Raw genomic sequence first — 24,716 nt, forward strand, 5'->3', positions numbered from 1 at the left:
TTGGTCCCATATTCAATTACTTCGCCAAATCCTGTTGATTTTCTCTCTTGAGTATTTCTTGAATACATCCATTCCCCCCATCTTCACTGCCACTCCTTTAGTTCAATTATGAACATATTTCATGTGTACAACTGCAGTTATTCACATCCACTCTAGCCCTCTATCCAATCTCTTTTCCATATTAAAACCAGAATAATATTTCAAAGTTTCTTCAATATATTCAAAAATTTTATTATCCCCTACTTAAAATACTTAAATGGCATTCCATCACCCTACAAATAAAGACAGCATTCTGCAATCTGGTTTAGAAGGTTCTGCATGATGGGCCTCTACATCCTCTCCAGAGGCATCTTTATGTTTCTCTGCCCTCTCATCCCTAGCCACACTGGCTACTCTAAATCCCTCATATTCACCAAGTCCACAGGATCTTTTCATGTATTGTTTCATCTGCCTGTAATTTTTCTCCTCTCTCTTCATTCACTAATTCTATGGTTAAGAGTGTGGACCCTAGAACCAGACTACTTTGTTTTATAATGTCAGTTTCACTAGTAACTGCTGTGTGACCTCAGGGCAAGACACTTAACTATTATGTTCCTTAATTTCCTAAGCTGTAAAAATGGGGGAAGAAAAGAAACACCTAAAGCAATGTTGTAAGGGTTAAATGGGTCAATAACACATGTGAAACACATAAAACAGTACCTGGCACATAGCATAACTATGTAATTGTTGGCTTTTAGTTAGTTGACTTAGATTAGGTATCACTTTTTTCAGTGAAGGCTTCCCTCATTTCCCAAATAAGTCAAATACCATCACTCTAGACTCCCTGTACCTTTCTTCATAGCACCACAGTCATAGTTTTACACTTATTTATGTGATTTTTTAAAAATAACAGATATTGGCTACACAGGTGTTTCTTTTATTCTTTTTTTTAAGATTTTATTTTTATTTAGTTGAGAGAGAGAGAGAGGGAGAGAGGGAGGGAGAGGGAGAGTGAGCACTAGCAGGGGGAGGGGCAGAGGGAGAAGCAGACTCCACGCCCAGTAGGGAGCCTGATGTGGGGCTCAATCCCAGGACCTTGGGACCATGACCTGAGCTGAAGGCAGATGCTTAACCAACTGAGCCACCCAGGTTTTTATTCTTTTACATTAAAGTTTATATTTAAATTCTTTAAAATTTAAAATTTTGTTATCGAATATTAACATAGGATAATCTGCACATTTAAAGTATATGATTTTTATAGCTTTGACATATGTACACAGATACAAAGTATCACCACAATCAGGCCATATCAAAGTTTTAAGTACCCTTACTCCCAATATGTGTTTCCACACAGGATCTTTATGTGATGAATATTCTGATGCCTTATCTGCCTGAGTGTATCTTTATTTCAGCCACACACTTAGATAAATAGGGTAGTTACATGTAAAATCCTAGATTCAAAGTTCCTTTCTTTCAATATTTTGAAAATATTTTTTCATGTTCTTTTTGCATGCCAGTTTTATTCTTGTAGCTTTTATGTGATTATTTGACTAATGTCTTTTTCCACAGAGAGACTGTAATCTCCATGAAGGCAGGGGTCATGTGGTTGGTTTGTGCTTATCATTTTATCCCATTGTGTATCCAGCACACTGCCTTGGTACCTAATAGATACTCATTAATATTTGTTGAATGAATGAACAAAGGTTTAGGATGAGGCAAGTTTAGAAATATATTTGGAATAATGTTTTGGATGGCTTTGAATGCTCGTTGAAGAGTTTGTATATAATTTGGCAAGCAATGGAGTTATAAAAGGTTTTAAAATATTGTAGTGACATAATTAGAGCAGAGCTTTAGGAAGCTTAGTCTGACAGCAGTATATTAGATACATTGGAGTACATGAAACTAGAGTCATGGAAACCAATTATAGTGCCATAGCCACAAGGTAGGCTAAGTAATGAAGAGCTGAACTCAGATGCTGGGTGTGGGAATTGCAAATTGAAGACATATTTGAGACAGGACCAGACTTGACAAGCGTGATTTTTTTTTTTTTATCCAACAAGAAGCTGTAACTTTATTAATGATAGAAACAGTACAAATTTCAAACCAAGCTGTAGTTATTCTTTTGAAACACCAAAAAAAGCCCTTGTTTTCAGATGGTTACATTGTTAATTCCATAATAGCATTTTCAACATCATTACTGTTGTTCTTCAGGGTTTGGACTGCCTTTGCTCTTGACACATTTGCTTGTGACATGACCAATTCTATGTCCTTAACCTCTACACCGATTTCATCAACCTCTTCCTCTTCACTCTCCTTTTGTACAGTTGGAGTCTATGTGTTTTCTTGAATGTTTGAGACAGCTTCACCTTGAACTTTGAATTTCTTAGCAGCTGCTAGTTGTGCTTGCTGAGACAAATCCTTGATCTTGGCTTCCCCAAAAACTATGTAGGTATTTGAAGCTGGGCTCTTGTAGACATCTGGTTTTGTGATGACGAAGAGGATATTCTTAGATTTTCAGTTAGTGACTCTTGTAACCCCTGTAACCTGTCGAAGACCCAGTTTGGACACAGCCTTCTGTGCCTTCTTTTCACTCTGGCTCTGTTCTGCTTTACTGACCGGTTCTTCATCGATTTCTGCAGCTGCTTCCAGCTGGGCCTGTTGTGTGGTTGCCTGTGTGGAATCCTGTTCCTCAGGCTCTGGTACTGATTCATTACTGTCGGATTCTGTTCCAGACCCTGTCTCAGCCTGGGGCTGTGGCAACTTCTGCTCTGTAGCAGGGACGGTTTCTGTGGCTTCGCCAGGCATTTTGTGAGGGGAACATGGAACCAAGATGGCGGCAGAAAGAGAGCGAGCGAGAGCGTGACCCACGCCTGTTGCAGAAGGAAGCCTGGCAGACAAGGGTGATTTTTAAGTTTCAAGTCTGGGGGTGCCTGGGTGGCTCAGTCATTAAGCATCTGCCTTCAGCTCAGGTCATGATCCCAGGGTTCTGGGATCGAGCCCCACGTCGGGCCCCCTGCTCAGCAGGAAGCCTGCTTCTCCCTCTCCCACTCCCTCTGCTTGTGTTCCCTCTCTTGGTGTGTCTCTCTGTGTCAAATAAATAAATAAAATCTTAAAAAAAATTTCAGGTCTGGATGACTGAGATGCAGTATTCTATGAACAGAAAGAAGTGGGAGATTTCAGAGAAGCAGATAGTTTGGATGAGGCATATGTTCTGAGTTAGGTTTTAAATGATTTTGGTTTGAGGTGTCTTGGAATGTTCATATCAAGATGGACAGGAAAAAGCTGAAAATAGGGCTGTGGAGCTCAGCATATAGGTCAAAACTAGAGATATGGTCTTAAACAGGGTGGGCCAACTATGATCCATGGTATCCAACCTGCTGCCTACTTTTGTATGGCCTACATGCCAAGACTTTATTTTACCTTTCCAAATGCTGAACAAAAACCAAAAGGGGAATAATATTTTGTGGTACATGAAAGTTATATGAAATTCAAATTTTGGGTTTTTTGGAGCAGAGCCATATTCATTCATTTCCATAAAGTCTATGGTTGCTTTTGTGCTACAAAAGCAGAGTTAAATAGGTTGCATCAGAGACTATATGGGCTGTAAAGCCTAAAATATTTACTGTCTGGCCCTTTACAAAAACAAAAAACAAAACAAAACAAAAAGACCCAAAAACTTGCCACTGTATACATACATTGCTGAGTTGTCAACTGTTATCACTCTTCTATAAAGCAATCTGACCAGAACAAAAGACCAAAAAATGAAAATAGCTGTGTTAAAATAATAAAATTACGGAATTTTCTTTCCTTTTACTATTTTTTTCAAGTATTTAGATAAGACATTGATAATTTTTCTTAAAACAAATTTTATAAAAATTCATTCAAGTATTTCAGGCAAAAGCAAATGGATTTACTATTTGAATAAAGAACAAAATTCTAGGCCAAAAATAGAAACTGGAACACTTTGTTAGGTCATACCAGCAAAATTTTACACAAATGAAGCTGACTGTAAGATGTGGTGGGGGAATGAGAAACTAGATTCTGCTTCTTTTAGCCTATGGGGAAGGGCTGTCATAAATGGGTCAGTCACCTCTGATTAAAGGCACAGGTCTTAGCTTCAAGACACAGGAATTCAATTTTTCAGTTATCTGGGAGTGGTTTTTGAGTGTATTTCCTCCCAGTAAGAAAAACAAATTGGTACACTAAAAAACAAAAGTGGCCAGATGAGCCTGTGGAAAGTAGTTATCAATCTAGAATAGCTTCTTACTATAAAGATATAGTAAGTCTGACCCAGATGCTTGAATTGATCAATCAGGATACCTTCTGCTGTGGATAAAGTGGATAAATATTGAGAAATCATTGTTCTTTGACTCTCTTATTTTAGACTTTATAATGATCATTACCCTTCAGTTACTTAGCATTACACCATTGTAGACAACAATAAAAAATACCCAAAGTTTATTCTCTTTGATAAAATTAAGGAGGAATTGTAGTCTTTCTGATGGAATTTGGGGGAACATTGTAAAAGCTGACTCAGAGAATGATTTTTATTAATCTCTTTTTCCAAATTTTGTGAAATTCATCCTTTTTGGGAATTATATTTTCATACATTCAAATTAAAGAGGGTACTTAATATATTTTGTGATGATTTTTCAGCTGCCTTTTATTTTCTTTTTATCATGGTCCATAACATAGGTGAGGAATATCAGATCATTAAAAAATACAATTTTATAGGGTTTAAGGTACATAGAATTATTTCAATATTTAGAATGACTTGAAATATGCTGTAATATTTTCTGTGGTAGTTGTTTAGCACATATTTTCTGTTATGATATGAAATGGCAGCTGGAATGCCATAAATGTATGTAAAAAAGTATAAAAGTATGCTTCCTACATCAGACATATCAAGTTTGAGGGGCAAGTGAGAACAATATGAAAAAAAACAAAACAAAAAAACCAACCCAGAAATCTGTTGGAAATGTGCTGCTCAACCTGTGGACGAAGATCAGGCCTAGAGACACTAGCATTGAGAATCAGTACAGAGCAGAAGATGAGGGCAAAAAGAAATAGAAAGAGAGGCTGTGTGGTGAGAAGATTATATATATATATATATTATATTATATATATATATATATATATAAAAGTTTCTACCATGGTGTCTGGCACATATTGTGCACCTTACACATGGTTAACCCTACTAAGAATGAATGGGCAGTTGGGGAACATTAGAGTTATGCAGAGAAAAATAAGCCATCAAGGGAAGTTTAAAAAATAGGGGAATCTTTTATCAAGGACTGGACTATTGAATAAAATGTCTTCATAATTGGGGTCCTTCCTTCCAAGATTGAAATCTATACAAGTATTTGCCATGGCTGGTAAAAAGCAAGGAAGCAAGCAAGCAAGAAGGAAAAGAAAACAAAGCAAAACACTCAAAGTTCACTTGACAAGACAATTAACTTCTCTACACTGACTGAAGTTGACAACATCAGCAAATAAGAAGATTGCTAAATGCAGAGGTCATGGAGTGGTTATATACAAATGTAATGGTAACCATATATCAAAAACCACTAATAAATATGCAAAGAATAAAGAGGAAAGAAATCTGAATATATCACTGAAGAAAATCAACAAAACATGAAAGAGAGAAAGACAAGAAAGGATCAGAGAAAATCTTCAGAAACAATCACAGAACAAATAATAAAATGGCAACAAATACATATCTATCAATAATTACTTTGAATGTATGGACTAAATACTCCTATCAAAAGACATAAGGTGACAGAATGGATAAAAAACCAAGACCCATCTATATGCTGCCTACAAGAGATCCATTTTAGACCTAAAGACACCTGCAGATTGAAAGTTAGAGGATGGAGAAACATCCACCCCATCATGCAAATGGATTTTTAAAAAAGGCAGAGTAGCAATATTTAGATTGGGAAAATGGACTTTAAAACAAAGACTATAACAAGAGACAAGGAAGGGCACTATATAATCATAAAGGGACAATCCAACAAGAAGATATAACAATTATAAATATTTATGCACCTGAGATAGGAGCATTCAAATACATAAAACAGTTTATAACAAACATGAAGGGACTAATCAATAATAATACAACAATAATGGGGCGCCTGGTTGGCTCAGTCATTAAGTGTCTGCCTTCAGCTCAGGTCATGATCCCAGGGTCCTGGGATTGAGCCCCACATCGGGCTCCCTGCTCAGTGGGGAGCCTCCTTCTCCCTCTCCCACTCCCCCTGCTTGTGTTCCTGCTCTCACTCTTTCTCTCTGTCAAATAAATAAAATCTTAAAAAACAAAAACAAAAACAATAGTAGGGGACTTTAACACCTCATTTACATCAATGGATAGCTCATCTAAACAGAACATGAATAAGGAAACAGGGGCTTTGAATGACACACTGATTTAGATGAATTTAACAGATATACTCAGAACATTCCATCCTAAAACAGCAGAATACACATTCTCTTCAAATGCACACAGAACATTCTCCAGAATAGATCACATATTATCCTCAACAAGTTTAAGAAGATAGAAATCATACCATGCATATTTTCTGACCACAATGCTATGAAACTAGAAATCAACCACAAGAAAAAATCTGGAAAGACCACAAATACATGGAGGTTAAACAACATGCTACTAAATAATGAATGGATCAACCAGGAAATCAAAGAAGAAATAAAGCACATGGAAACAAATGAAAATGAAAAAACTATGGTTCAAAACCTGTGGGATGCAGCAAAAGTGGTTCTAAGAGGGCAGTATATATAGCAATACAGGCTTACCTCAAGAAGTAAGAAAAATCTTAACCTAACCTTACACCTATAGGAGCTAGAAAAAGAACAAACAAAACCAAAAACCAGCAAAAGGAAGGAAATAATAAAGATTAGAGCAGAAATAAATGATATAGAAACTAAAAAAGCAATAGAACAGATCAATGAAACCAGGAGCTGTTTCTTCAGAAAAAAAAAGAATAAAATTGATAAACCCCTAGCCAGACTTAACAAGAAAAAAAGAGAAAGAGCTCAAATAAATTAAATCACAAATGAGAGAGGAGAAATAACAACCAACACCACAGAAATACAAACAATTATAAGAGAGTATTATGAAAAACTATAAGCCAACAAACTGGACAACTTAGAAGAAATGGATAAATCCTTAGAAACATAAAAACTACCAAAACTGATACAGGAGGAAATAGAAAATTTGAACAGACCAATAATCAGCGAAGAAGTTGGATGAGTAATCAAAAAACTGCCAAAGGAAAACAGTTCAGGACTAAACAGCTTCACAGGTGAATTCTACCAAACATTTAAAGAAGAGTTAATACCTAGTCTTCTCAAACCATTTCAAAAAATAGGAAAAGAAGGAAAACTTCCAAATTCATTCTATGAGGCCAGCATTACCCTGATACTGAAACCAGATAATGACACCCTAAAAAAAACTACAGGTGAATTTCCCTGATGAGCATAGACACAAAAATTCTCAATACAATACTAGCAAACCAAATTCAACAATCCATTAAAAAAATCAATCACCACGATCAGGTGGGATTTATTGCCAGGCTGCAAGGGTGGTTCAACATTTGCAAATCAATCAATGTGATATATGACATAAAGAAGAGAAAGGATGCATGGAGCACTGGGTGTTGTGCACGAACAATGAATCATGGAACACTTCATCTAGAACTAATGATGTAATGTATGGGGATTAACATAAGAATAAAAAAAAATGTAAATAAAAAAAAAAAAGAAGAGAAAGGATAAAAAAACCATATAATCACTTCAATAGATGCAGAAAAAGCATTTGACAAAGTATAACATTCATTCATGATAAAAACCCTCAACAAAATAGGATTAGAGGGAACATACCTCAACATAATAAAGGCTATCTATGAAAATTACCCATAGCTAACATCATCCTTAATGGGGAAAAACTGAGAGCTTTTCTCCTAAGGCCAGGAACAAGGTAAGGATGTCCACTCTCACTACTTTTATTCAACATAGTACTGGAAGTCATAGCCACAGAAATCAGACAACAAAAAGAAATAAAAAGACTCCAAATCAGTAAAGAGGAAGTAAAACTTGCACTATTTTCAGATGGCAGGATACTATATGTAGACTCTACCAAAAAACTGGTAGAACTGAGTAAAGTCTTAGGATACAAAACAAATTCAAGAAAGTCTTAGGATACAAGATCAGTAAAGTCTTAGGATACAAAATCAATGTACAGAAATCTGTTGTATTTCTATATACTAATAGTGAAGCAGCAGAAAGATAAATTAAGAAAAATAATCCCATTTACAATTGCACAAAAATAAGATACTTATGATTAACCCTAATCAAAGAGGTGAAAGACCTGTACTCTGAAAATTATAACATTAATGTAAGAAATTCAAGAAGACCCAAAGAAGGGGAAAGACATTCTATGCTCATGGGTTGGAAGGACAAATGTTGTCAAAATGTCTATACTACCCAAAGCAATCTACACATTTAATGCAATAGCTATCAAAATACCAACAGCATTTTTCACAGAACTGAAACAAATAATCCTAAAATTTGTATGAAACCACAAAAGACCCCAAATAACTAAAGCAACCTTGAAAAAGAAAAGCAAAGCTAGAGGTATCACAATTCCAGACCTCATGTCATATTACAGACTTGTAGTGATCAAAACAGTATGGTACTGACACAAAAATAGACACATAGATCAATGAAACAGAATAGAAAATCTAGAAATAAACCCACAATTATATTGTCAATTAATTTTCAACAAAGCAGGCAAGAATATCCAATGGGAAAAAGACAGTCTTACCAACAAATGGTGTTGGGAAAAATGGACAGCTATATGCAAAAGAAGGAAACTGAACCACTTTCTTACACCATACACAAAAATAAATTCCAAAAGACCTAAATGTGAGACCTGAAACCATAAAAATCCTAGAAGAGAACACAGGCAGTAACTTCTCTGACATCAGCTATAACAACTTCTTTCTAGATATGTCTCCTGAGGCAAGGGAAACAAAAGCAAAAATAAAACACTGGGACTACATCAAAATAAATAGCTTGTGCACAGCAAAGGAAACAATCAACAGAACTAAAAAGCAACTTACAGAATGGGAGAAGATATTTGCAGATGACATATTCAATAAAGGCTAGTATCCAAATATATAAAGGACTTATAAAACTCAACAGGCAAAAAACAAATAATCCAATTAGAAATGAGCAGAAGACATGAACAGACATTTCTCCAAAGAAGACATCCAGATGGTGAATAGACACATGAAAAGATATTCATCATCACTCATCTTCAGGGAAATGCAAATCAAAACTGCAGCGAGAAGGGGCGCCTGAGTGGCTCAGTTGGTTAAGCGTCTGCCTTCGGCTCAGGTCATGATCCCAGGGTCCTGGGATTGAGCTCCACGTCGGGCTCCCTGCTCAGTGGGGAGCCTGCTTCTCACTCTCCCTCTGCCTGGCTCTCTCTCTCTCTGTCAAAGAAATAAATAAAATTAAAAAAAAAAAACTGCAGCAAGAAATCACCTTACACCTGTGAGAATAGCTAAGATCAACAACACAAGCGACAATATGTGTTGGTGTGGATGTGGAGAAAAAGGAACACTCATGCACTTTGGGTGGGAATGCAAACTGGTGCAACCACTATGGAAAACAGTATGGATGTTTCTCAAAAAGTTAAAAATTGAACTACCCTTGGGCGCCTGGGTGGCTCAGTTGGTTAAGCGACTGCCTTCGGCTCAGGTCATGATCCTGGAGTCCCAGGATCGAGTCCCGCATCGGGCTCCCTGCTCGGCAGGGAGTCTGCTTCTCCCTCTGACCCTCCTCCCTCTCATGCTCTCTGTCTCAAATAAATAAATAAAATCTTTAAAAAAAAAAAATTGAACTACCTTACCATCTAGGAATTGTACTACTGGATATTTACCCCCAAAATATAAGAACACTAATTCAAAGGGATACATGCACCTCTATGTGTACAGAGGCATTATTTATAAGAGCCAAGATATGGAGAGAGCCCAAGTGTCCATCGGTAGATTAATGGATAGAAAAGATGTGGTATTTATACACAATGGAATATTATTCAGCCATAAAAAGAATGAAATCTTGTCATTTGCAACGACATGGGTGGAGCTAGATAGTATAAAGCTAAGTGAAATAAATCAGAGAAAGACAAATACCGTATGATTTCATTTCTATGTGGAATTTAAGAAACAAAACAAACAAGCAAGGGGAAAAAATAGAAAGCAGGAAACAGAGTTTTAATTATAGAGAACAATCTGATGGTTACCAGAGGGGAGTTGGGAGGGTAGATGGGTTAAATAGGTGATGAGGATTAAGGGGTGCACTTATGATGAGCACCGGGTGTTGTATGGAGCTGTTAAATTATTATATTGTATACCTGAAACTAATATAACACTGTATGTTAACTGTTTCCTTTCCTTTTTTTTTTTTAAGATTTTATTTATTTATTTGACAGAGAGAGACACAGTGAGAGAGTGAACACAAGCAGGGGGAGTGGGAGAGGGAGAAGCAGGCTTCCCGCCGAGCAGGGAGCCTGATGTGGGGCTTGATCCCAGGACCCTGGGATCGTGACCTGAGCCAAAGGCAGATGCTTAACAACTGAGCCAGCCAGGCTCCCCTGTTTCCTTTTTCTTACGGCAGCAACCTCTTCCTTTTGGGCTCTGCCAAAGGTGAAACAATTGTATGACAGGTTAGGATCTTTGGGAGTTCTAGAGTCCTCATTCATTTGTTATTGCTTTTCCATTGCCTCTACTTGGTCTTTACAAGAAAGATTGGGTGCGAGTAGGGAAATCTGAGAGCATGTCCCTTGGTGCCACACAGACATCAAAATCTGTCTACTTTCTAGACTTTTCTCATATGCGAAACAAAAGTTGTAAACCTCTGGGGGAGGGCCATGAAACCATTCTACTCCTAGGACCCAGTCCAAGATCTATTGCCTCAGTGTGTGTGTGTGTGTGTGTGTGTGTGTGTGTGTGTGTGTGTGTGGGGGGGGGGGGGGGGGCGGGGGGGGTGTTGGATCTAGGCAAAGATATAGTTCTGCTGAGGGAAGGGTAGAAGCAAAAGCCATTTGCCACTAAAATTAGAACAGGAAACCCTTCTGCTGCTACCATGAGCCTTGCATTGAGTAAATAGGAAAGGGGGTCTGGAGGAGTGGCAGAAAACTCTCTGCCAGCCCAACTACCAAGAGTTTGATTCCTGGGCAGAGGAGAGGCAGAAATACTGAAAAAACTCATAATCAAGGTCCTGGGAACTCTTGGCCTGCCTAAAGCTGAGGATGGACAGGAGAAATGAGAACCCTGTCTGTCCTGTGAGCTGCCCATCAAGTAATAAGCAATGACAGTCTAGTGCTGGGGAAAAAGGAAACAAATAGCAAAGTGGTAGATTTAAATTCAATTATATAAATAATTACATCAAATATAAATGCTTCAACCACCCAGGTAGATGGCATGCTTTGTTAGACTGAATATAAAAACAAGACCCAAGTATATTTTGCCTAAAATAAGTGTAATTTAAATTTGAAGACATAGACTAGCTAAAAGAAAAAAAGGTTGCACAAAAATAAACCTTGCATTATCTAAATAAAAGTAAGTTTGAGGGGATGTATTCATATCAGAGAAAGTAGACCTTAGGGCAAGAAATTTTACCTGAGATAAAGAGAAATATTACATAATGATAAAGAGATCAAGGTATCAAAAAATATAACAATCCTAAATATCTACACACCTAATAACACAATTTGAAAAACAGAAACTGATAGAACTGAAAGTAGACAAATCCACAAAAATAATTGGAATTTCAATATTTCCTATCTTAGTATTTGATAGAAAAAGTAGACCAAAAATCAGTTATGGATCTAGAAAACCTAAGCAATCAACTGATCTAATTGATATTTATAGAGTATTCCATTCAATAACAGCAAAATATATTCTTTTTAAGTACAGATAAAATATTCACCAAAGTAGACTGTATATAGGAATCTCTACAAATTTAAAATTATTGCAGTCATAAAAATATATTCTTCAACTACAAAAGAAGTAAACTAGAAATCAGTAGCAGAAAGGTATATGGAAAGATTCTGCAATATTGGAAAATGAAAGAACACAATTCTAAATGGGTTCCTTGGATCAAAAGGAAATTATAAAGAAAATTAGAGAATATTTTGAGTTGAATAAAGGTAAAAGCACAGCATATCAAAACTTGTTGGACATCTGGCGCAGTTAAGAGAGAAATGTATAACATCAAATGTCTATATCAAAAAGGAAGGAATTCACAAATAATGACCTCAATTTTTACCTTAAGAAACTAGAAAAGATGAGCAAAATAAGCAGAAGGAAGAAAATAATGATAAGAACAGAAATTCGTGAGATAGGAAATAAAGAAATATAAAGAAAGTCAATAAAATAAAAAGCTGTTTTCTTGAAAGGATGAACAAAATTGTTAAACTACTAGCTAGACTAATAAAAAAATAGAGAAGACAAATCACAAATATTCAAAGTGAAATAAACACTATCACTACAGATCTCACAAACATTAAAAGGAAAATAAGCTACTGTGTGAACAACTTTATGCCAATAAATTTGATAATTTCAAAGAAATGGAAAAATCCCTTGAAATATGCAAAATACCAAAGTTCACTCAAGAAGAGATAGGTCAAGTAGTCCTATATCTATTAAAGAAATTGAATTAGTAGTTAAAAACCTCCTTCCCACATGGAAAATTCCAGGCTTAGATGGCTTCATTAGTGAATTCAACCAAACATTTCAAGAAATACACCAATTTTATACAAACTCTTTTAAACATAGATGTAAATATCTTCAGCAAAATATTAGCTAATCAAATTTAGTAATATAAACAAAGGATAATACATTATAACCTAATTGGACTATCCCAAGAATGTAAACTTGGTTCAGGTTCAGTAATTAACGTAATTCCACATATCAATAGACTAAAAAGAAAAATACATATGATCTTCTCACTAGATGCAGAAAAATGTATTTGACAACATTTAACATCCATGCATGATAAAAATTTTCAGCAAACTAGGAATACAAGGGTACTTTCTCAATCTGATAAATGGAGTCTATTAAATACCTACAACCATTATCATATTTAATGATGAAAGAGTGAATATTTTCTTGCTAAGATCAAGAATCAGGCAAGGATATCGCTCTCACCATTTCTATTAACCTGAAAGTTCTAGACAGTGAAATAAGGCAAGAAAAAGAAATAATTGTAATGCAGATTGGCAATACGCATTCTTTGTTTTTATTCACAAATGACACAATCATCTACATAGAAAATCCCAATGAATTTACAAAAAGCATAGTAATGCCAATAAGTGAATTTAGCAAAATTTCAGGATATAAGATCAATATATAAAAATGAAATATATTTCTATATGTACTAAAAACAAGTGATTGGAAAAATGAAATAAATGACATGCTATTTACCAAAGCAACAAAGCCATGAACTACTTAGGAATAAATTTAAATATACTTAATTTTTTTCCTTTCCTTTTCTTTTTTTTTCCTAAAGATTTTATTTATTTGAGGGAGAGAGAGAGAGAGACAGCATGAGTTGTGGGGGGAGGGGCAGAAGGAGAGGGAGAAGCAGACTCCACGCTGAGCAGGGAACCCAACAAAGGGCTTGATCCCAGGACCCTGAGATCATGATCTGAGCAGAAGGCAGATGCTTAACCAACTGAGCCACCCATGAGCTCCTTTTCCCTTTCATTTTCTGTCCCCAACCCCCTTTCCTCCCTAGACACTAGAATTAGTGCATGCAATATATGCTCTTCCAATACACTCTCCTGATACTTATTTAGAAATATATGTACCCTTGAAAAAAATAAACAGTGGTCTTTGTGTATATTTATCATTTTTTAATGTAATGAATATAGTGAGTATAATGTATAGTGCTTGTCCCATCCACCCAATCCTGGCATTTCATGATCTGAGCTAGAGTACACCAATAAGTTCTAACAATTCAAAATTTACAAAAACAACAAAACAAGACACAATCCCAAAGGCTTAAGAAATAACTGAGAATTGCTACATTGGAAGAAATGTACATATATTTGTTATTTTGTTTCTAATATACCCCAGGAAGGTATTTGTTTTATATTTTTTGAGAATTAAAGCTATTTTGAAAAACTGCTACTTTGGTTTTATATGAGACTAACTGAAATTACAATTTTGGCTCCCTCCCCCCGCCCCCACCCCTTTTTAAAGTGAGAGCCTGACTTGATGATAGTGTAGAAACTATTCAGAAACATTCCTATTATATATTTAGCAGGAGCTGCCACCTGCAGGCAAAAAATAAAATAACAAATCACTAGTCCTTTTTTCTTTTTAAATGAAATTGAATTCATTATCAGTACCTGTTTTTCTTAATTTAAAATAATCTGGCTCTCTCTTTCTTCCACTGATTTACTGGTCTTTCCTGCTTTTCCTTTGTTGCTAGTTTTCTTAATTCCCAATTCTCACTTGTTCTTTTGAACAACATCATCCTCTTTACCTCCCTTAATCTATTTTCTGGTACACCAAAAGACACCTATGACAAGATTTCTAAACAATAGTGATTGGATTTAAGAATTTAATTTTAGATTATTTAGCTATGAAAATAGCCCTAGGTTTTGTGACGTGTAAAACAATAACTTATCTTAGATATTAGTCTCCAAAGATTAAGAATATGCTTATTTAACTTTTTTTCCCCTCCGTTTGTCCATGAATTATTTTTTAAGTCTTAGATTCAGCTTTAAGAAGGATTGGAGTGAATTCAACATAAAAGCATGAACTTTCATCGTTTCTCTTAATCTCTGTTTTGCTGAGATTGAATTGCCATTCTTAATTCTTCCTCAAGGTTTCTTTGTTCTTGAGGCTATTTTTCTTTATGTCTACAATTAGATCATAGTTAACTGGGATTCAGGATGAAGCTCCATTGACTGGATTTAAATATTCTGGTATCAGTTGCTTTTATTTATTTTTGAAAGGGAACATCTTAATTTTCAGTAAGGATAAGAACATTTGTTTAGGACATATGAGAATTGTACTTTTAAATATTTAACTGAAGTGTTAGCAGTATGAATTAGTCAGTCACTATGCTCTGCTATGCTGGATAAAAAATTAATCCCCACATTTTAGTGGCTTAACATAATAAATGATTACTTTTCACTTACAACACAGTCCAATAGCAATTGGGACATCTTCCTTCTTGTAGATCCACCAACTGGAACATGTGTTCTTCATGGTTGCCAACGGAGGGAAAAAGAGGGCTTATAAAAAGGCAACTCAGCCTTATCTGTCTCAGCATGAATGTGACATTCATCACTTCTACTTACACTTTATTGTTCAGAATCCGTTACATGATCCCAACCAAACTGTAAGGAAGGCTATGAAATTTACAGAAGCACAGGCATGTTTGATGAGAATTAATAATCTCTGTCACATTGTTTTTATTGTTATTCCTTGACTTTTTGTTTCAGAGAATAGTGATATATGAAATAGAGGAAAATTTTTCCAAACAAAAGAATTAGAGTCCTATTGTAGAATTTCTAAAATTAGTCAACTGAAATTTGGAGCCAAATTAATACATATATGAGGTTTATTTTCAATGTATTAATTATACTCATGCTAATCAATTTATTTTAAAGGGCTTGTGGAGATTTAAAATTATGTCCATAAATTCTTTGCCATTCCTCTCTTCTAAAGGTGCAGCCTAATTCATCTCTCCAAGTGTGGGCTGGACTCGCTTTATTTATTAATAGAATATGGTGGAAATGATGATATGTAATTTTCAAGACTAGATCATAAAAAGCATCATGACTTCTTCCTTGCTCTCTCTTTTGGGTCACTGACTGTGGGGGAAGCCAGTTGACAGGCTTTGAAGATACATTAAATAGCTCTATGTACATGCAGTGAGGAATTGAGGTCCTTGCCAACAGCCACGTAGGTGAGCTATTGTAGAAGTGGATCTTCTAGTCTCAGTTATGCCTTGGGATGAATGTAGCTCCAACAATTTTATGGGAACTTCTGAACCTAAGGCACCCAACTAAGATGCTATGAAATTCCAAACCAACAAAAATTGTGAGGTAATAAATGCTTTTGTTTTAAGTCGCTATGATTTGGGGTAATCCGTTATGCAGCAGTAAATAGCTAATTCAGCATCATAAAATAAAGTCCTACTTTATTGGTTTATAAAAAATTTTCTAATGAAATGCTAAATAAAAATGTTTTAAGTAGCACTTTTAAGTAAAACTTGAGTACTCCATGTGTATAGGGGAGGAAGAGGGAAATGAGGGGTTGATAACAGTCATTCAGCTATTTTTTTTTTTTTTTTGTCCTCTTACAATGTTAGATTAACAAATTACCAAGGGGCGCCTGGGTGGCTCAGTCGTTAGGCGTCTGCCTTCGGCTCAGGTCATGGTCCCAGGGTCCTGGGATCGAGCCCTACATCTGGCTCCCTGCTCCGTGGGAAGCCTGCTTCTTCCTCTCCCACTTCCCCCTGCTTGTGTTCCTGCTTTCTCTGTCTCTCTCTCTGTCAAATAAATAAATCTTTAAAAAAAAAAAAAGAAGAAAAAACAAATTACCAAATAACTCAGGAGACAAACCAAGAGAATTTAGATGTTTTCATTGAAATAGTCAAAATACATATAAGTTGAATAACTATAATATACTCTCAATATTAGAAAATGATTCTAATTTTAAAATCAGTCATAATAATGTTTAGTTTATGTTAATGAAAACACAGATTGCATAATCTTTGTGTATAATATAGAAGGAAATATATTGATGAATATTAGAAGTCAGACTTTGGTCATATTCATATATGCTGTCAAACACTTGCTGTAATAAGTCCAATTCGATATTTGAGGCCCTACTGTTGTCAATTTTCTCTGTGTGGTAGTTCAACCTTGGTGATAAGAACTCTAAAAGCAAGCGGAACCACTATGTTATTAAAGTAAAAGTTTGTGGGAAAAAAAGCAAATTTGCTTTTTATTTGTGTGTCGTATTACTTTTCTTTTAGCAATCAGTTCCAAGGTAAACTTTAAGACTTAGTTTATCCCTGAAGAGATTTTAAATATGGTCTGTATTGCATTAGTTTAAATATGCTGGTTAATAAGTAATAATATCATTATGGTCTCCCAAAGAATCTGCCTTTATGATGCTTATGCCATTGGGTCAGTAAACTTAGGTTGATACTCAGGTTGATACCCTGATTTTGGGCATTGAGCTCATAATGAAATTTTAAAAAATCAGTGAGATATAATTCACGTATCATAAAACTCACTCCATGAAAATGTACAATACAATAGTTTTTAGCACCATCACCACTAGATTGTTCTAATTCCAGAACATCCTCATCACCTCTAAAAGAAACTCTGTATCCATCAGTGGTCACTCCCAGTTCTCTCCTCCCCTCTGCTCCTGGCAAATGCTAATCCACTTTCTGTCTCTGGACATTTCATATAAATGTTATCATGCAATAACATGTGGTCTTCTGTGTTTGGCTTCTTTCACTTAAGCATAATATTTTTGAGGTTCATTCATGTTGTAGCATTTATTAGTACTTCATTCCTTTTTGTGGTAAATAATATTCTATTGTATGGAAATACATTTTGTTTAGCCATTCATCAGCTGATGGACATTTGGGTTGTTTCCACTTTTTGTTTATAGTAATACTGCTGTGAATATGTACAATTTTTTTGTGGTTATGTGTTTTCATTTCTCTTGCGTTTATATGTAGAAGGGGAACTAGTGGGTCATATGGAAATTCTAAGTTTAACTTTTTGAGGAACTACTAAACTGTTTTCCAAAGCAGCTGCATGATTTTACATTCCCATCAACAATGTATGAGGTTTCCAATTTCTCTGCATCCTTGCCAACATGTGTTACCGTCATCCTTGTGGATGAACTAGGATCTTGTGGTTTTCATTTTTATTTCCTAATGACTAATGACGTTGAGTATCATGTCAGAACTTATTGTTTGTCCATTTGTATATTTTCTTTGGAGAAATGTCATAATGAAAACTTTCTCATGTCACCCATTAATCCAAGACATTAATAGGTCTGGGTATAAAAGTTTTAAAGACATTTTATATATGAACACTTAATTTATAAATTACTCTTTGTTAGCTGCATCTGCTTCTCTAGGACAGGTCTTGAGTAGGTAATATATAGGAATTAGCCATGTTAAAGCATGTTTGGAGTGCTGCTTATCCGATTTTGTACTTCCCAGGCACCTAAATATCCAGGGGCAGGGACCACTTAATTCAAGAATCTGTAACAATACCTGATAGGGTCCTTAAGATGTGGAATTAATGAAGAAAACAAAAGAGGTTAGTTGAAAATGAATATTGTTTAATGGGAACTATGTTTAGTTTTCTATATTGTTAAGTGAAATTATATGCAACAACTAGTAATACTATACAGTTGGAATATTGATATTACTAATTTTATTTATTTTGATTCGTTTGTTATTCACTATTTTTCCATGTTTTTAAAAATGTATATTTTTGTGATTGTAAATTAAATACACATTTATTGTAGAAACTTTGAAAACTACAAAATACAAAAGAGAAAAGAAAAACAACCAGTATTAACATGTTGGTATGAATCCTTTTAGAGGTTATATGCATGCATTTAAAAATTGTTTGCTTGTTTTTTTAAACTGGTTAATGCATACGCATAGAACAAAATAAAAAGGTTCAATAGGGTGCACAGTGAAATGTTAAGTCTCTCCTTCTACCCTGTGTTCCAGTTTTTCTACACAGAAGCAACCTCTATTATCAGTATCTGGTATAATCTTCCAGAGATATTACACACATATACATAATACATACACACATAAGTGTTCTAAATTCCCCCTCTCTAAGGTATTGGGGAAAGTTCTAAATCATGGATAGTTTAAGACAATGGTTTCTTTTCTGGTCCAATATAGTTTCTTTTACTTTTTGCTTGTTCCATTTCTATTGATCTTATTCTTTGCCTATTATTTTGCAGGATTATCACTTTGTGTATGTTCCAAATTCACTATAAGTATTGAATTTTTATAAATGGTATTCCTAAGAAAGTTTACTCCTACAGTATGCTCTGTAAAAGCACCAGAAATTCCTCTGCCACCATTTTGCTGATGTCACTCTCCCACCTAATAGTATTCTAATTTTATCATATTCAACCAGAGAATTGGATTTATAATCTATTTCTGTCTCTTGCTGTTGCTATTAAAACTTTCACATTTATTTCTGATTTCTTCAGCTAGATTATAAACTCTGTCATAGTAAGTAGTAGGCCTTATAATTTGTATTTCTTATAGCATGCAATGTCTGTTTTGCTTTGCAGATTGTAGGTGTTTAGTAAGTGTTTGTGGATTGAATGAATCAAAAGAAAAAGCACACCTCCAAAACCTTGGCAAAAAAACAAAACAAAACAAAACAAAACAGAACAAAAATCTCAGTACAGAAGCAAATGCCAACTAGAGTTACAAACTGATTCCAAAGAGTTCTCTTCTCTATGCAAATGTCTGGATAACATACAGGTAGGAAATTTTCACTTTGACCATTGTTTTGAGAAAATGTTGAAAGAAGTAATAAAACCTTTTAAAAATCTCTATTTAGATTTGATTTTTACCTTTGCAGTGTTTAAGTTCTATATAATTTTACATGAAAGGAAATGAGGAAAGCAGTGGTAGGGCTTGGTGGATAGACAATGAAGTGTCCATAGATAAGCAAATCACTTGTGAGCTGGACGAAATTATTTGGTTCCAGCTGCTATGCCTAACTCCCAGGCAATTCAGAGTATGGGAAAGCCAGGTTGAGCAGGTCTGCAAGGCACTTTGAGTATCACAGAGGAAATAATTAAGATGAAAGAAATAAGAGTTTCGCCTGCTATTTATTTGATCAGTTAGATTAAAATAGGCATTATTGCTGACTTGAGGGTAAAAACAGACTGCTCCAGCAGATGACCCAAGAGGGCTTCAAAAGGAACTTCTCTTGGCCTTGGTTTGGAATTATTCCTTTCCTTCCTGGTATTCTGTTACGGTAGGAGTGAATAAGCAGCAGAAGTAGGGAAGTTTATGAAACATGTTTTCAGGGGTTCCAGAATTTAAACTGATCCCGGGCATGCCAACAGTTGGAGAAATAACTATAAAAATTAGGTTCAAAGTGATTGTCAGTAATCGGTTCTCAGTTCAAATAGTTTTCAGGGTTACGACTGACCTTTCCATGACATTAAGTTCATCTTCTCAACAACCAATTATGCCATCACCTTTGGGGCACTTTGGGCCCCCATAGACCGGGTGCCGTGTAAAGAAAACAGCTCAGCATCTGGCCCTTATTATCCTTTTTGTCATCCAGGCATCACCAAGTGTTCCCATCTGTGTTTAAGCCTGACCACTCATGCAATTTTTATAGTAGCAAGTGAAAATGGTTTGGAAATTTCCATCTTGAAGGCCAACACCTCATGGAAAACTTTGAGAAGCATTTTATTTATTAATAGAAACTCAGTGTATTAACATTCTTAGTATGTATTTTTGTAGCTTTTCTATTTCATTAGATAATCCTTGTAAAAACCACTTTTCTGCCAGGCAGGGAACAGGTAGAAAATAGAGAAATTTAATGCACTGAACGCATAAATTAGCATATATTAAAAACAATAACTTTTTATTATTAGTGTACATGTACTGCATTAGTGTCTTACTAGCGTACATGTAGTGTAGAAGATAAATTAAACAAAAAATATTAAATAAAAACATGCCTACCACTCGGAGATCACCCATTAGCACCTAACTATATTTCTAGAAGATGTTTTTAAAAAATAAAATAAATATAATAAACATTCATAATAAATATATATAAATTTGATATATAACTATAACCAAATTAATTTAAATTTAATATTTAACCCAACTCAAGACGGTTTTTAAACCTAATCTGATAATGTTTTGCCTCTTTGAGAGTTAGATCAAACTGGCATTTACAAATAGAAAAGACAAGACACAGTCTGATTCCTAGAGGGCAGGAGTTAAGAACACTTAGTAAGGGCAGTTCTTTTTCTCCGTCATGTAACCTGTTCAGTGTACATATAGTCTTCGTAATCACCATTGGATAATTAGAGTAGCTGACCTTCAAAATACGATAGAGGATACTGGAGATATTTAGGCAGAAATGTTTTCAAATTCTCATAAGCCAGAAGTCTCTTAATAAGAAGAAAACAGGTGTTACTGTCAGCAGCAGTTATCAAATCTTGTAAGACTTACACTCCAGAGAGTACCCAGTACTGGTTATTTCCTCCTGAGAGTGCCTCTCAGTGAGATGCAGTGCCTCTCAATGAGGATGCCCCATGGCTAGGCAGCAGTGCACATGGGATTGCCAGGCTCACAGGACCTCTCCCTACATGCTTCCTCTCCGGGGTCCTGTAAGGCCACAGAGCTACATTGATATCAACCCTGGGAAGCTGACCTAAAAGGCTTTTTAAAATATTTTGGGGCCTCTGAACTCTCTTATGGGTAGACTGTCTCTGAGACTAAGGCTGTTCTTGGAGCATTGCGGGGGGAAGGAGTTGGTGTTCCCGTACAGTGTTGTCCTGAGCAGAGAATACTCAACAATGGTGAGGCTCTTCAGGCCCTCTAAGCCAATAGACTCTGTCACTCTTCTGGCCCGCCCACATCCAGGGTGTTCTGGAGGCGCACCCCATACCTAGTAGGAAACTCTAGAAGTATGGGAGTATATATCCTACCCAAAGACTCTCTCAGGTGTGAGCTAATTGCTTTTGTATCACAACAAGTAGATTCCTATTATTTCTCACCCCACTCCCCGGGGGAAAATTATTAAACATTGATCAGATGCCACATGGAAAATTACAGATCAATGATTTTACAAAGGAGAGTAAGTTAAAGTGAATTTTATATTGCTGCTATAAAATAATCTATAAAAAGGAAAGTAAAAAAAGCAGAAGTCATTAGAAACTCATGTTGTCTGATAACACAAATTATATTTATTGTAAAGGGGATAATATGTAGTTACTGACATGACTAAGAGTTCAGTTGGAATTTGTTAAATTACTTTAAAAAAAAAACTTTTATTATTATTATTTTGTTGTTGTTAAAGACTTTATTTATTTGACTGAGAGAGAGAAAGCACAGAGGGAGAGGGAGAGGGAGGAGCAGACTCCCTGCTGAGCAGGGAGCCCGATGCAGGGCCAGGACCCTGCGATTATGACCTGAGCCGAAGGCAGACACTTAACTGACTGAGCCACCCAGGTGCCCCTAAACTTTTAATTTTAGAAGTTTTAGATTTATGGAAAAGTTGCAAAAATTATACGTAGGGATCTTCTATATCCAGCATGTTTCTCCTATTGTTAACATCTTACATTAATATTTATACTTACAGTATATTACATTTGGCACAACTATTGAGCCAGTATTGATACACTATTATTAATTAAGCCCCATATTTTATTCAAAATTCCTTAGTTTTCCCTAATGTCTTTTTTCTGTTCCAGAATCCTTTCCAAGATACCACATTACATTTAATCATCATGTGTCCTTAGTCTCCACTTGTCTGGGACAGTGTTTCAGACTTTCTTTGTTTTTGATGACCTTGACAGTTTTGAGGAGTACTAGTCAGATATTTTGTAGGATGATCCTCAGTTTGGGTTTGTCAGATATTATTCTCACAGGCAGCCCAGAGTTATAGTTTCTTGAGAGGAAGACCACAAATGTAAAGTGACATTCTCATCATATCCTATCAAGGGCATATGCTGTCAACATGACTTATCACTGATGGCATTAAGCTTGGTGACCTGGTTGAGGTAGTGTTTGTCAGGCTTCTTCAATATAAAGTTACTCCCCCTACCCTGTTCCATACTGTACTCTTTAGAAAATAAAAACTCATATTTAAGGTGTGGGGAGTCATGCTCCACTTTCTTGAAGGGGCATTATCCTCATAAATTATTTGGAATTTTTCCTCTACAGGAGATTTGTCTATTCTTTCCCATTAATTTATTGATGTAATCATTTGTTTATATCAGGATGAACTCATGGATATGTATTTTATACTTTGGGTTATAATCCAATACTACTTTATGTATTTTCTTGCTCAAATTGTTCCAGCTTTGGTTATTGGGAACCCTTTCAATTGGCTCTTATATCGTGTGTGTGTATGAGTATGTGTGTATGTGTGTGTGATTTTAGGCCTTCCTTTTTTTCTGGCTCTACAAGATATCCTAAGCTCATCTTGTATATTCCCTGCCCAGCTTTAGAATTGGCCATTTTTCCAGGGACCTTGGGTTCCTTTTATTGGATAATGGTATTAGACAGAAAGGTCTGGTGCTGGTGTGCTGGGTGCTGGTGTGCTGGTTACTAATGGGGTGTGTTATTTGTAAGGGATCTCCACTTGAAAATACATGATTGTGTATTGTAGGGAGAAAGACTATCTACCCTCCTAGGTTTGATTAGCTGGGTCTGTGAAATAAACTGACAGTAGGCAGATCAACAGGAGAAAAGGTACACAAATTTATTGTTATTATATGCACAGCAGTATCACAGGAAAAAAAAAGTGAATACTTCCCCAGATCAGTGAGATTTGAGAACTTATATACTATCTGATAGGGGAAGGGGAGTGGGATGTAGGGATTTAGGAGGCAGTACATGATCTTGACATGGACTCTTTGAAGAATAGATAGGAGGGAGGTATGATGATTTACGACAAAGTTTGTTTGGGTGTGATGTCAACTTCTAGTCTCCTCTCTTGTGATAAGAATTAATGTTCCCTGGTTGATGAGACTCCCAAGCAGGTTATGACAATCGAGTTCCTTTTGGAGGATCTGTCTTTAGGCGGGTAAGGGGAGTTCAGAAAAAGCCTTTCCCTGCATTTGTTATTTTTCAAGTGTCTTCAGTTCAAAATAATCAATGTACCAAAGTGGCATATTTTGGGGTGGCATGTCATGAACTCCTTCAATACAAGTGCCTTATATACATATACACATATCTATACTTATTTCCATACTTTTTAAAATCTGTATCTATATTAAACTGAACATGAGTTCATACTGATGTCCCTTGTTCTGTATTTAAAGGAAAAAGTTGGCAACAGATGGTGTCTCACAGCAAGTTTTATTTCAGTCTTGCTCTGATTGTATGTGCCAAATCTACTCAAAAAATCATTGTCCATTCTCTGGGCCCCATCTGAAGATCAGATGGCATTGAAAAGCATGCGCTGCTAGGAAGAAAGAGCTTCATCGGACTGGAAGTGCAGTAGACGTTAGGGGAAATAGAAGAGGCAGGCAGGTGGTGCAACAGTCTTGTTCTTTGACTAGATGCCAACGGAGATATGAAATATCAAATATGGATGTACTTTGAGGCATCAGCATTGTTATTTCTCCTGGTATGAACATTTCTGACAGTCACTGATGAAGAGAAGTGACTCACCTGGTCGAGGTAGTTTTAGTAGCAGTTTGTCTTACTTGACTTGGCAGGGATGAAGCAGGAGCACCTAGCACTAGTAAATGATATCAGTAAGGTGCCTGTAATTTAAAACAAGTAGGAAAGCTCAGGCCTTTTTACTTTCTGCATTGCAAAAATAATGTCTTCTTTGTTAGCCTAGGGCCTTTGCAAGCCAAGTTAGTGGGAAAAAAAACCCCATGCCATCAAACTTGGGTGTCAGTGATATGGGGAGGGAAGAAAAA

General features: G+C 35.8%; 1 pseudogene; it reads right to left on the reverse strand.

The window, feature by feature from the left end:
- Nucleotides 1–2,023: 2,023 nt before the first annotated feature.
- LOC102727692 (nascent polypeptide-associated complex subunit alpha pseudogene) lies at nt 2,024–3,817 on the reverse strand (annotated as a pseudogene).
- Between the last annotated feature and the right edge of the window lie 20,899 nt (nt 3,818–24,716).

This window comes from Leptonychotes weddellii, chromosome 2, assembly GCF_054177405.1.
Source record: "Leptonychotes weddellii isolate Sample4059 chromosome 2, ASM5417740v2, whole genome shotgun sequence".
Classification (NCBI taxonomy): domain Eukaryota; kingdom Metazoa; phylum Chordata; class Mammalia; order Carnivora; family Phocidae; genus Leptonychotes; species Leptonychotes weddellii.